At 36.3% G+C, this 14,866-nt stretch overlaps 1 protein-coding gene across 5 annotated transcripts in view; it reads right to left on the bottom strand.

Annotated features, from left to right (window-relative positions):
- Nucleotides 1–14,866, bottom strand: part of GPR141 (G protein-coupled receptor 141) — a 65,370-nt gene that overhangs the window by 32,410 nt on the left and 18,094 nt on the right. For 2 of the 5 annotated variants that reach the window (XM_030931907.1, XM_030931905.1), the window contains exon 2: nt 10,157–10,251. The exons of the other annotated variants lie outside the window; for them this stretch is intronic. The gene's annotated coding sequence lies outside the window, so the exon portion shown is untranslated. The remainder of the gene's footprint in view (nt 1–10,156; nt 10,252–14,866) is intronic. 5 annotated transcript variants of the gene reach the window in all.

Below are 14,866 nucleotides of genomic sequence, written 5' to 3'. Positions count from 1 at the left end.
ACCTACTGTTATATAAATAAGTAAATAGCAATTAAAATTCTGTATGTAAAATAAAACTACCCTCCTATTACTTTCTAGCTCTGTCCAGAAATAATAACCATCAGAGTCGCAATAAGTGTCCCTGGCACTCAGACTGTAGGCATTTATTTAAATATCATTTGCCACCAGAAGTACCATTTACTTATACTTATTAAAGTGAGTACAACAATAAAACAACAAATGCAAGGTACAGATCTTATGTGGAACCCAATTCAATAAATCAACTGGAAAAATATGAGGCAATCAGGAAAATTTGAACAGTTATTGACTATTTGGCAATTTTAAAGAATTATTTTGGGCAAGATGATAGATTTTTCAAAAACCATCTTGTAGAGATACATACCAAAATATTTATGGATAAATGGTATTACATCTGGGATTTCTGGAATTTTCTTCAAAATGATCTAGCTGCAGGGTTGGCGGGGAGAGAGAATAAATCACTCAGGGCAGCCTTGCATGGAGTCTATGGAGTTGCATGTAGCTGAGTAATGGGTACATGGGGTTTATTGCTCTCCACTGTGCTACAGATTTCAAATTTTCCATAATAACATTTTAAATTAGTAATCTAAGAACAAAAGAGTAAGGGCAGAAAAAAATACCCAAAAGAAAAAAATCCAAACAGTAACAAAAGATAGTTATACTTCCATGTTCTATTATGAAGAGTAAGATGACTAAACTCAATGCCTCAAAAGGAAATGTTGCCTGTGGGGCATCCTCCAGGTCATCACGTACTCTCAGTTTCTGTACTTGGAACCCATTCTTGTTTTATTCTTTGCAGAGAGAGCTTTGGGAACAGAGAATCCATGCTGTGAGAGAACGCTTACTGCGGGCGTGCATGGAACCCGCCAGGCATTGGACAACTGTTCATGCAGTGAAAAATACTCAGAATGGAAGAAAGAGAGGCAAGTTGACAAACAACAGACATCCTTTAGTCCCTGCTGCTGTGCTCCCAGCTCTTGTATGCAATACCCAAGCCTCCCTTACCCTTGAGTTCTTATCTTGGCCCTCACCCTTGAGTTCTTATCTTTTGCCTTGCAGGGAAACATCCAGTGGAGCTGCCTTTTACAAGGATTTCTTTTATCCATGTCTTTAATAAGTTGTGTGGACAACGTAAAGTGACCATGCCAAGTGAAAATTAAAACAACAATATCTTTTAATCTATAAAATTAGTGAATTAAAATATTGTGACAATCTTCAATGCTGGCAAAGGCAAGCTGATGTTGCTCATTAGAGCTGCAATTGGTACCACATTTCTAACAGTCAGTTTGGCCATATGTGGCAAGATCACTAATAGCAATCATGCTCTTTGGGGTAGTAATCCTTCTAGGAATTACGAAGAGCAATACCAGCAATAGGTACAAAATACATATACTACATGAAAGAGATTTGTTAACAGTAAGTAAATTATGCTCCACTCATATGATCTACTATGTCATTAAAATGATGCTTACTAAGAATACTAAATAAAATAGAAAATTTCTGTGATAAAGAAGACAATCCTGTACACACACTATAATCCTGACCATATAATCCAAATATGTTTATTTATTGAAAGTAACTGTACCAAATATTTAAACATTCTTGCTTTGGGCAGGTGGATCACGAATAATTTTTATTTTCTTTCTGTACAGTATACAACGATTTCCCATTTTTCTGCAACAATAAGAACACTGTTTCATATGTTCTTCTAATATATCTTCACCATGCAAAATTGTCCTATATTTCTTAGTTGCCTAATGACAGAAACAAAACAGCAGTCTTAGATGCACTCAAAATAGGTGCTATAGCTTGTGGACATATATATAATTTTACTTGGCTTAATTAAAAATATAGTTTAATAATACCTCCATCTCAGGGTCATTTAGAACATAAATGAGATATTAACCTTCATATGCCTTTACATTCATAGTTTCCTTTGAATCTAAAATGTTGAGAAGTCTTGAGTGAGATGTCAAACCTGAACATGCATTGTAATCTATGAAATGTTGTAAAAACGGTAGCCTCTCTGATGACTTATTTAAATGGGTACTTCAAGGAAAGCATTTGAGCTTTGATACTTTATTGCTCTTCTACACTCTAGGTGGCTCTTACATAACGAAGCTAATAGTTATGCACGAAAGGATCCTGTCTGTATGAGGTCAGTATCCTACAAATGCCACCCTGATTTCCCTCTTGAGTTTCTTGGAGTTATCTGCCTCTTCCCAGAGGGAACCCCTGACTTTGCTGTAGGCACAGCATGATATTATTGCTCTCAGACCGGATGAGTACTCATTTTTCCCAGGTCTTATAAGGTCAGCTTTAGCTTTCACCACTCTCTGAACATGGCACCTTATTTGGTCACCACCATTCCAGTAGTTCTACTACAGCATAGAGGAAGAAATGTGTCTTCCTAGTACAAAAAATAAATTCAAGAACAACTCTCTGCTTAATTAAAATGCAGGCTGCTTTTGGCCAGCTTTTTTTTTTTTTTTTTTTTTTTTTTGCCAGCAATTTGTCAAGAGGCAGTTTGAAAGAAATGCTGGCAAAGACTAGAAATGCTGGCAGAGACTAGATTCTGAGCTGAGTTCAATGACTAGATTAGTCATTTACATGGGTTCAACCACTTGTCCTTATCATGCTTCAGTATGACCACTTATAAAATGTTATCATTACATCTGTTGGGCTGCTGTGACGGTTTCAACGAGCTAACTTGTATATCCAAAGCATCTCAGAGGTCACATATTAGCTTAGAGGTCATATACACTCCAATGTTTTCTTCAATTTAGGAAATTTCTTTGGCATCTGAAAATTTCCAAGGTCAAAATATTCACACTCTGTTTTGAGAGGCAGTCTGTGGTGTTGTTAAAAATAGTTGCTGGAAAGTCCTTTATCATATTGTGCAGAAATCTGCCTTCCTAGAAAAACCCTGTCATAGCATTGCAATGTAATTGTTTTTCCTTTCTAATTGGTATTTCCTTGTCAACTGAATATTCCTATTTTCTCTCTTTGCTCCCAACCTCCATCTTCCTCTGTGTCCTATCATCCTTTCTTTTTCAGGCAAGTAACTAAAGTTTCCAGTGTAGTATATGATCATAAGCGTTGGCTCTAAAATCTTGTCTTTATTATTTACTAGCTGGGCCATCTTGGGCAATTTACTTAATATCTCCATAATTTATTTTCCTTATCTGTAAATTGGGATGATTATAATGTTACCTGTTTCATAAAGTTTTTGTACTGTTTTATAAGCATGTGAATAATCTATATAAAACACATCATAAAACTTGGCATAGAGAGTACATTTCATAAATGCTTATTGTTGATGAGAGTGATAAAGATAGTACAGTTTTAGTACCTTCCTCAGAGGGCCAGGATATTTGGACACTGTAGTTCACCAATGACCTTCATAAATTATAATGCCACAACTGGAGTCATAAAAATGTTATAATCAGGGAAGCTCAAAGTACAGTGGGATATACACCACTTGATTTGAATATTAGCTATCTGAAATTGAGCAAGTTATTTGACCTCTCTAAGCCTACATTGATAAAATGGGGATAATGGTAATAACGTTATCTACTTGTAAGGTACAAACTACGTTCAAATCACTATTCTCAGCACTAAATTTTAAAATACTTAGAATTGTCTTGTCAAGAAGTAAACAGTCTATTATTATGTAGAAGTTCTGGGAGGTTCAGGATACCGCTGGCTGCCTCTAGGATGACTTTTTTCTCATGGGCACAGTACCTGAGGTTACCCTGACCCGGAGGAATCCCAAAGGCTCTGACCACAGCTCTGTTTGGCTCCACCACCACACACCTTTTAACAGGAAGGAGGTAAAGGGAAGGAGAAGAGGGTCAGGGAAGCACCGCAGGGAAAGGGAAAGAGGAAGGGGCAGTGGGAGTGGAAGACAAGAAAACGTACCAGGTGGGTGGGTGGTTGCTCTCAGGAGGGAGAAGAGGGAAAGCCACCGACTCAGGAAGGGGCAGCTCTTATTTTCCTTTGTCCATGACCAGGCTATTTGTAAGGGTCTCTGGTCAATCATTACGATTTATAAGAAAAGAAAATGTATGTGAAAAAGCGTCCTACAAAATTCACACTGTCACTTGCATATAGAGAGGCAATGGTATGGAGAAGAAAGGATGTGAACTTTGGTATCAACACATTTTCCTTTTGTATAGTCACATTTTCATGACACCCATCATGAAACCTCTCCATTTGAGTACCAGGTTCAGCTGAGCCTCTGCCAAGTGTGGTCTTTAATTTGTTTGGCTAGAATCCTCTTAAAAATTATTTTTGCCACTGATTTGTGAATTCTTTAACGCTGCCAGAAGAGTGGAAGGAACTATGGTATGGGGTCGGGGGAGATATTTCCACTTCCTCCTGATACTCACAGAAATCTGGAGGGTTGAAAAAATTTCTCTTCACTGGGAATGTTAAACCTCAAGCCTTCTTCTTGAATCTAGATAAATGCTTTTACAAATATTTTGCTGTTTAAAGTTCACTAATACAACAGACTACATCAGTGCTCTGAATTTTGGAAGTTCATCTATCCCAAACCAGTGGTTCTTAATCTGGTTTTTAAATGCTCTCCAAGCATTTCTCAATCTATTGACAGACTTGCACCATCTTGTCCCTTCTATGCATCCGTAGAGTCCCTGGCCACAAAAGGTTAGCGTTAGACGCCATGAATAATAAGAGCTGATACTGTGACAGCCGCAGGTAGAACTAAAGAGAAGCCATTATTTGTGTGTGTGTGTAAATACTATGCGGGCCCAAGAGCTTCTGGAGAAAGGAGACCTGTAGTTCGCCAGTGGATCTCAGGCTTCTTCTAAACCACCCTCATTGGAGCAAAGCAGCTGTCCTCTTTAGTGGTAGTTTCTAAAGATTTTTGCATTTCCTGATTTCTGGAACAGGAGCAGCAGCTTTTTCTGGTCTTTTCTCTCTCAGCCCTTTCAATGCTGTTGCAGCCTGTGATTCCCTACATTAGACCCCTTCCTGTTTGAAATACCTGGAGTGGTTTCAGTTTTCTCATGACATCCAGATTGATGCATCAACTCTGGCTGCACTATAGAATTGCCTGGGAAGCTTTTGCAAAATAGTGACACATGGTTCTCACTCCTGGGAATACCATATAGGTGTCTATATTTTTTATTGCTCTCCAGATATTTTCAATGGGCATCCCAGGATGAAAACCATTTTCTCAATTGCAAATTTGAATTTTCAACCTCAGGCTTTGGTATCTTTTCTCTCAGACCCCCATCTCATTGTCACTTCAAATCAGGTTTACCAAGTCACAGAACTCACTTTATTTCTTGCCCTCAATATGTTTTCTCAACATATTGAGAAGAGGCCAGCAAGCAATTTCAGTGTAAAAACCCTAGATTTGCAGACATACTTTCCTTCAGACAACTAGCCTAAGCCAGAATCCACCTGATATATTGCAGTCCCCAGCATTTCCTTTCTCTACTGAGGTCACAGAAATAATATTATAAATGAAGAATACATTCTCTAGTTATGCTGTGATGTAAATAATTTATCAGCAATATAGGTTTTACCATTTATAAAGTCTGGTAATCAAACCAACATTTGGAGTATTATTTTCTACGGAAAAATATTCTTCAAAAGAGCAAACACCTGAATTACGGACTGCCCATCTGAAGTCAATAAAAATTCCTAAAATTGCAGATTGAGGTCTGTATTCTCTTCAGAGTTTTAATAGAATGTTTTAAATTTAACATATTATAAGTGTCTTCAATGTCAAAGTAAGCTTTCCTTGGGTTTTTAGAGAAATATCTAAATAATACCAGGGTTACATTCAACTATACATATAATTATTCATTTAATAAGTATTATTAGAGTGGCTATTGCATACCAAGTATTGGGCTTGTCACTGAGAATACAGCAATAACTCTGATGTGGAATTTGAGGCAGAGTCAGTAAGTGTTGACCTCAGTTCACAGTGGAAAGTACCCTAAAATGCCAAAAATAATTTTTAAACATCTTTTAAAAATTCATGGATGAGTTAAAAATAAGTATAAAGCCTTAGTAGAAAAGAATAATTTTGTAATACATAAATCAAGAAAGGTAAGCTAGTAAGTGAGTACTAAAAGCAGAGGCAGCTCTGAAGTTATTCATCAATGCTAGAGACTTAGATCTTTCCTGTTAACAGACCCATATACACAGGACAACAGGGACAAAGCCTGGGCCCCATATAAGGTGTAAAGTCAGATTGGACTCAACCACACTAGTACGGTTTAGCTGTGTCCCCATCCAAATCTCATATTGAACTGTAATCCCCACAATCCCCATGTGTCACAGGAGGAACTCAGTGGGAGGTAACTGAATCATGGGGGCGGTTTCCCCCATGCTGTTCCCATGAGAGTGAGTGAGTTCTCACAAGATCTGATGGTTTTATAAGCAACTGGCATTTCCTCTACTGGGTCCTCATTCTCTCTCCTGCCACCCTGTGAAGAGATGCCTTCCGCCACGATTGTAAGTCTCCTGAGGCCTCCCAAGCCATGCAGAACTGTGAGTCAATTAAACTTCTTTCCTTTATAAATTAACTAGTCTTGGGTATTTCTTCACAGCAGCATGAGAACAGACTAATACACACACAAAGCTACAACCTAAGAAAAGGAAAACACTCGGGAAAAAAATCCACTCCAGAGAAAGACACAGTCTACTTACTTGTCCTAGTTTTAGCTTTGGGTGGAAAAGAAAAAATATATTCTCCCCACAAAAATTCATAATCATAAGACAGCCTTGTCAGAGTTTGGACAAAGGAATCTATACTATCACTGGGTCTCAAAAAATCCCATGTTGAAAATTTAGTTTGAAATGGCCCAGGGTTTCTGGGTATCTGGCAGAAGGTAACTGGCAAAAGCAAATGTCAATGTAAATATATATATATAAAATACTGTAATATATTAAAAGTAAGCGATCTTCAAAAATGAATAGGCATTTTGAAAAATAACCACAAAATTACTTTTGGAAAATTGTATTTTTGAAAGTGAAAAATATACTAATGGAACTAGAAAGAGAAAATAAAAATTGGTGGACCATATCATAGACATGAAAAAAATTGCTCAGAGTGCAACACAAAAACTAAATAAGGGCATACTGTTCAAGCTTCTTAGCACTTTACACATATATCATCTTGCAATCCTTACAACCATCCTATGAAGTAGATACTATTGCTTCCTCCACTTTAGAACCGAGTGAACCGAGGCACAGAAAGCTTAAGAAACTTGCTCAAATTTATATGCCTACTAAGAGTTAAAGGCATCATTTCAACCTAGAGAGTTTGGACTCAGTTCTGTTTCTTAGCAACTATGCTCTGTTCCTGTAAGAAAACTGAAAATTACAAAAAGGAAGTCACATGGAGGTTAAATTTGTTCCAGAGTAGAAGATAAAGAGAGCAAAGTAAAGGCAATTTTTTTGAGAGATAATAGCTGAGAAATTTCCAGAGTTGATGAAAAACATCAATCATCAGATTCAGTAAGGTCAAAAGTTCTTAAGCAGGGTCAATAAAAAGAAATCATACTTAGACACACCATAGTGAAACCACATAATACTAAGGAAAAAGAAACTGATATTAAAGGCAGCCAGTTAGAGAAGACAGACCAGTGAAAAAATCCTCTACACAGTCAAGTGGCTTCTTAAAAGTGGCAGGGGAAGCAGGAAGACAGTTGACTATTATCTTTAAAACATGAGTGAAAATAATAATCAACCTACAATGTGTACCCAGTAAAATTCTTTCAAGAATGTGAGCAAAATAAAGACCTTTTATACAAATGAAAATTGAAAGCTAATACTACCAGTTTACGCTTACTAAAGGCACATATGGAGGACACATCTGAAAAGGAATGAAAGTTATACAAGAAGGAAAATCAAATAATAAATGAAGAAATGTTATACTCCAAAACACTGTAAATATGTGGGTAAACATATTTTGTATCAATAAATAATATCTAATTTATCAGTTTAAAATATAAGAAAATACTAAAATACTAGGCAACAATATTATATGACTTCAGGGGGATTTTCTGTCTATGTGTTCTGAGACGTGTATTGTTTGAGAAGAAAGTAAGATTATTTAACTTCAGTTTTCTTAAATTAATGTGAAAATTTGTATTTGACAGCAATAAAAGAGTAAAAATAGAGTGTATATCTTCTGAACTAGTAAAGGTAAAAAATGAAGTAAAGAAGAAAAAAGCTTACTTAAGAAAAAAGAAGGAAGGAGAGGAAGGAATAAAAAAAGAAGGGAAGGAGGGAAGAAAGGAGGGAAAAGAGAGGAAGAAAGGAGAAAATATAAAACCCACAAAAATATAGACAAATAGTAAACAAAAAATTAAAAGGCAGAAATAGATGTACATATTATTAGTAGATAATTTATGTACCAAACTCTACAGTTAACAGTAAGAGTTTTAAAATCAGACTTTGTGTCTAAAAATTGCTTTAGAAGGCCATTATTTAGACATGTTTTAAATAAGATGACTTGGAAAGTTTTGAAAGAAGAAAAATCTTATAAAGTTATGTCTGACAAACACAAACCGAACAAGAAAGAAATTGATATGTCTATGTCATTACTACGAAACAAGCCTTAAACCATGTAGGTTGCTGCAACAGAAATAAGTACAGCCTGTTGAAAGGGAAAAGGGAGGAGCTCCTTATTCTTCTCAGAAAGGTTAGGAAAGCACTGAAGTAAGTTTGAGAGGCAAAAAGAAAATAAACATTTACCTAATGTTTTTTGAGCAGCTGCTGAATCCTAACCTGAACCTAGGATATATATTTGCATTCTCTCCATTTAATCCGCATGACAACGCTACAATATGAATTATTAGCTCCAGGTTAAGCAAGTTTTCTAAAGGCTTATGTGTGGTTGTGCAGAAAATTAAATCCAATTCTGTTGAACAAGAAAACTCTCCACATGAAAACTCAGAGCCTTACGTATTTGTGTGTAGGGTTAACAGATAAAATGCAGGATACTCAGTTAAATTTGAAATTTGGACAAACAACAAATGATTATTTTGTATAAGTACTCCATGCGATATTTGGAACAAAGTTGTACTAAAAAAAAATGTACCATTTATCTGAAATTCAAATTTTACTGGGAGTCCTATGTTTTCATTTTCTAAATCTGGCAAGTCTGCATAGGAAGTGAAATAGAACGGAGGACAGAATTGAGCTGAGATCTAGTGGTGCTTCTCAAAGGCCTTTCCTTGGGTCATGAAGCAAGTCTCCCTCCATTCCTCTCCCAACAACCCACTCGAACATTAAAGTGAGAAATATATGGATGATCATTTTTCTATTATGATTTATATTTCCTTTTATTAATAGTTATGACTATTTTCATAAATGAATATACAATGAGGTACTGGAGAAAGAAAGAGACTTAGGAAAAATCATCATACATTTTCTTCTACATTCCATTTGAAGCACTTGGAAGAATTTTCTTTGCCAAATCACGATGGATCGGAAGATGTATTGTCTCAAGGTTTGCAAATGGAACTACTAGGAGTATGTTCACTATAATAATGTCCTACCACAATGACATAGTTCCATACACAAGGGGTATATGCTCACTTTTCAGCATAAGCTAAGGATGCAAATCCTGTCTAGACTGGAAGAATAAAGCATCCACACTCAGGTGAATCAGACACCATTTCCTGGGGCAGGTGAGTTTACCAGGCTGGTGGTAGGAGAAAAATATAGGTTGGACTCTTCTAAAAGAGAATATTGTTTAGTGGCAATATTAAAGTTTTGAAGATTTGAAGATCTGGCTTCAAATTTAATCTTACACATATAATATACTTGTGATATTTTTGGGATATCTTTCATATTTATCCATAGAAATATGTAGGTGCTGGGTATATGGTATAAATGAATGTAAACATTATATGACTAGGAGGTTGTTTTAATTAATTTGCATGAAAAATATCATTGTGTGTTTTTTGACTATAAACATAAAATCATAAGAATGTACCTGTACCATTACATGCTACCTATACATGCTTGTATTTGTTTTCTATATTCAGAGAATAGGAGATTTTAGTTGAAAATTCCTTCTGACTGAGATCAGTGGCATAGCATGTGGTAGGAGAGGTTCAGAGTAAATCTCTCTCATGATATGCCTTACCTCATCTTCCTACCATCAAGCTATAGTGGAGACAATCTGACACGGTGGTGGTAGAAGATCTTGGTTTTCGGGTGGCGTTATTATGCTATGCTTTGCTGAAAGGGGAATATATAAAAAGGAAATTAGCATGCTGAGGCTCAATATGCAATGCCCTCCAACACTATGGTACTGAATTCTAATTTCCACATTTAGCCTCTAATTCTAATTTTTCAAAAAATTTAAATGTAATAAAATACACTGTGCACTAAATTCAATCTGATCATATCATTTTAGTTTGATGATTCAGAAGATGATCCAAAGATCTTATGCCCCAGAGCACCAATTGAATAATTTGTAAAATTTGAGGGATAGGGTATAGTGGAAAAAGTGTGAGTTTCAGCACTAGTTCTACCACAACATCTGGATGACCGAGGACAAATTGTTCAGCATCTCTGAGCTTCAGTTTAGCGAACAAGAGTTATCCTTTAAGGAATAATGAAAGGAAGGGCCAAGCATGGTGCCTGATAGACTGAAGGACAGAAAAACTATTCAATAAACACTTTGGCCTCACAAGATCCAGTTGTCACTATACAGCTGGAAAAAGCAAATGGCATGAGGCACCATGCTGATTCTCTGTTGTGTTTGGAAATAAGCATTTTTAAAAATTATAAATAAATTAATAAATCCCTGAAAAACCAAAACCTCACAACATGTCTATTTGTTCATATTTATTTTATATTTATTACACATATTTACTTATTCAAAGCAACTTTAAATGTGTTAAACAAATTTTTAAAGTCCAAGTTCATTTGGGATCTTTCTTTACTTATCATCTAGATAAAAAGTTTGCAAACTCTAGCCAAAGGGCCCAATTCCACCTGCCACCTGATTTTATAAATAAAGTTTTATTGGAGCATAACTACACCTATTTGTTTACATATGATCTAAGGCCACTCTTTCACTACATTGCCAGTTGAGTAGTCCTACTAGAAACTTTATGGCCCACAGAACCAAAAATATTTACTATCTGATTCTTCATAGAAAAAAAATTGCCAATCCCTGATTCTAGATCAAAGTATGTTTTCTATTGTAAGTAAAGTCAAAGGCAGACCATTTCAACAGACAGGCAGGAATTCATTTGCATGCTCTAATAGTGCCCAAAGCACAGCTCAATAAGGTGACAGCACACTAGACTGGGAGTTTTGGTGGTTAAAAGTCAGATAGATCTGGCTTCAAATCCCACCTTATGTAGATAATATACGTGTGAGATTCTCAGAAGGATCGAAGTTTATCTTGACGTAGGATACAGAAACTGCTCAACCAATGTTCAGTGTCTCAACACTTCTCCACCTTCCACAATTCAAATATATATCAGCTTTGCTCCTACATTTTCTTTTATTTCAGATGTGAGAAAGAAAAAAAGAGAGCAGCTCAAGTGAGATCACTCTAAGGCCATGACAAAGTGGTACAAAACAAGTCTACTGCACACTTTTGTCTAAGCACAGACAAAAACAAGGTCATTGGGCCACTCATAAAATACCAAATACCCCCTTTTCTGGTTAAAATTAGTGACTGACATTTCTTTACGTAACCATAAATTTGTCCCTGCCTTCTGACAGCAAACAGCATCCAATACATAGCAAATCCCCACATTCCCTAGTCACCCAACCAAAACCCAAATCCTTCCATAGATTGTTTCTGACACTTTCTTGCTGAGTTGCCCCAAGATTCCCCATGGCTTGTGTTTTCCCTCCCCACCATGAGTCACAGGCCCTACACACACGTTCTCGTGGCCTTTGGCTGAAAGTCGTTGATTGATGGAATAGTGAGATAGGATAGTTTGGTTTTATTTATAGATGTTATAAAAACTAAAAACTGTACAATGGTGGTAGGGAGGAAGAAGGGTAATAATTTTGAATAATACTGTGTCCTAGGCACTTTTCACACATTATTACTTGTGATCCTCACAATTTTCATTTGAGTTAGATATCACTCTCTTCCTTTTACTTACACAAGAATCTGAGGTTTATTGAAGCTGACCAAGGTCATGCATCTGGAATATGGCAGATTAGCTTGTTTCTTTTAAGTATGCAATAGCAGACAGAATCATCACTGTTTTTATAAAGAAAGTCTAGGAAATAAGGAATAAAATTACTAGCCTGTATTTCCCCCTGTGGCATAAACCTCCTGTATGTATCCCACGCTGCCAGGCACCGAGGCCAGGATGCACAGGTTGTCTCTGAATATTCCTCCCTCTCTTAAACTTAAGCCCTCAGAGCAGCTGTTAGTTATGTCCTTGGTATTGGCACTTACTATACAAGATTAGGATACAAGATGAGAGATAACCAGGCTCCTAACCTCTAGCCTTCATAATCACCTAAAGAGATTAATCAAATCCTTGGTGCCCAGAGCCTCTTCTCAGACCACTGGATTAGAATTTGTGGTGAGACCTTGAAACTGGTGCTGATAAGTGGTTCAGGTGATTCTGAAACAAATCCACTTTGAGAATCACTGCCTTAATGTGCCTGAGTGTCAATTTCTTTGTTGTTGATCCAAATGCCATCTGTACACTAAGACTCAGTGAAGAGTCAACCTTCTGATCTCTCCACTTTCAGTGACCTCCCTCCTTCCTAAACCACCTCAGTGTTCAGGGTCCATATCCATAACTCATGCCTCAGCATGGAGGCTGCTGAGACACACTTAGAGCTTGAAGTCAAAATTCACTCTCCTGACTGGCTAGGTGACCTTGAGTCTTGATTTTTCCATTTGCATTATAAGGCTTTAAAGTTTGTAAAATAAACTTTAATGGTATTAGGACATATTCTAGAAAACTAGCTACAAAACTAACTACCCACTCAGTCATTTGGTTAACGATATTTACTCAATGTTCTTTTTCCATTTATGCTAACAAAGATTATCTAATCACTCTGTTTTTCTGCAAATGTCTCCAAATTGGCCTGTTTTAGATCTGTTCCCGTGAAGAAAATTCGACACTTAACTTGTAATTTTTCCTAATTAAATATCTGGGGAAAAAACAGTAAAATAAAAATTATTACTTCTACCTCCTCTTTATAAATCATAAAGCATTTTACAAGTATAGAATTTCAGAAAGTCTTCTGATCTTGGCATTAGTTTTACATATACAAATTGTGTCCTTCTAACTAACTATAGCCTCCTGGAATGCATGGGTAATAAAAATATCTTTGAATTTCTCTCTCTCTCACTCTCTATCTATCTATGGTATTATAAAGAGTAAATTAGGTAAAATAATTTCTATTTTACTATTAACATTTTTTCCAGAAAACTCAATTAAGGAAGCCCATATATGTTTGTGTCAAATTTACTGCATCTGAAATGAGTATGAAGGGTGACTGAGAGAGGAGAGAGAGAGTAGGCATCAAATTAATGTGACAATTGTTTAATTTCTTAAAAAATTATTGCATCTCATATCTAAATCTCTAAGCAAGGTCATCACATAGCATAAAGACTGGATCCTGTTCTACAAAGAGATTACAACCAAATAATAAGATTAAACCTAAACTAAAATTATCTTTGTAAGGCAGCATATGATGTGTTATATGAGTGCCATTATACTAAATGACACAGAGAAATGAGAACAATTCCATATGTGCACATCAGTGGTCCTTGTGCTGGGTCGAATGACAAGTTGCACTGAGGAAAATGAGGTGGTTGAATGCCAGGCATAGATCATAACATTCCAAAGAAGGGAATTAACAATATATGTTTGCAGGAGCAACAGGTGGAGCATAGTGGGAGGTAGTGCATGAAAAGCACATAGCAGGGTATTCTTAGACAAGATTCCAATATGAATGCTCCTCAATTTTCATGGGGTTTTGTCTTTATAAACTCACTGTAAGTTGAAAATACCATTACATTGAAAGTGTATTTAACATACCTAACCTACCAAATATCATAGCTTAACCTCAACTACTTTAAACATGTTTGGAACACTTACATTAGCCTACAGTTGGGCAAAACCATCTAACACAAAGCTATTTTATAATAACATTATTATAAATGATTTTTAGGCAAAAGTCAAGATTCAGAGTCTGTTTTCTACTGAGTATGGCTTTCACACTATTATAAAGTTGCAAACTTGTAAGTCAATCATTGTTTAAATGGGGGATTGTCTGTACTTTCAAACCAGAGGTGACTGGAGGCCAAGGTATATGGGTAACTTATTTTTTCCTGTGACTCCAAGAACAGATGCAAGAATTTATCTTTAAGCAAAAGAACAAATATTATATGCTTTCGTTTATACAAGGGACCTAAAATTGTCAAATTTATAGAGACTGAAAGTAGAATACAGATAACCAGGGGATAACTGCCACACAGTGACAACATGACATGTTGGCTTGTCAATATACATTTTTTAATTCAAACACTACGGAAGTGTTTAAAGAGAAAGGATAGCTGAGTGACAGAAAGATGGCTAACTAGAAGCCCCTAGCACATATCCTCACCACAAAGCCAGACAAAACAATGAATACATAACTACATTTCAATAAAAATAGCTAGAGCAGAGTGGCAGAATTCCTTAAAGAAGTAACAGAAACCTGAATGAACACGGAAACTTAGGATACCCATATAGAGAACAGAAGGAAACACAGGGACTCCTACATCCCATCCCCCAGCCAGGATCAGCTGGGAGCGAGGAAGAATTTCTCCCATTGTCAGAAAGGTGAGTAAGAGAACCCTAGCCAACCTCAT

This window comes from Rhinopithecus roxellana, chromosome 6, assembly GCF_007565055.1.
Source record: "Rhinopithecus roxellana isolate Shanxi Qingling chromosome 6, ASM756505v1, whole genome shotgun sequence".
In the NCBI taxonomy this organism is placed as follows: domain Eukaryota; kingdom Metazoa; phylum Chordata; class Mammalia; order Primates; family Cercopithecidae; genus Rhinopithecus; species Rhinopithecus roxellana.
This window is presented reverse-complemented; position numbering and strand designations above follow the sequence as displayed.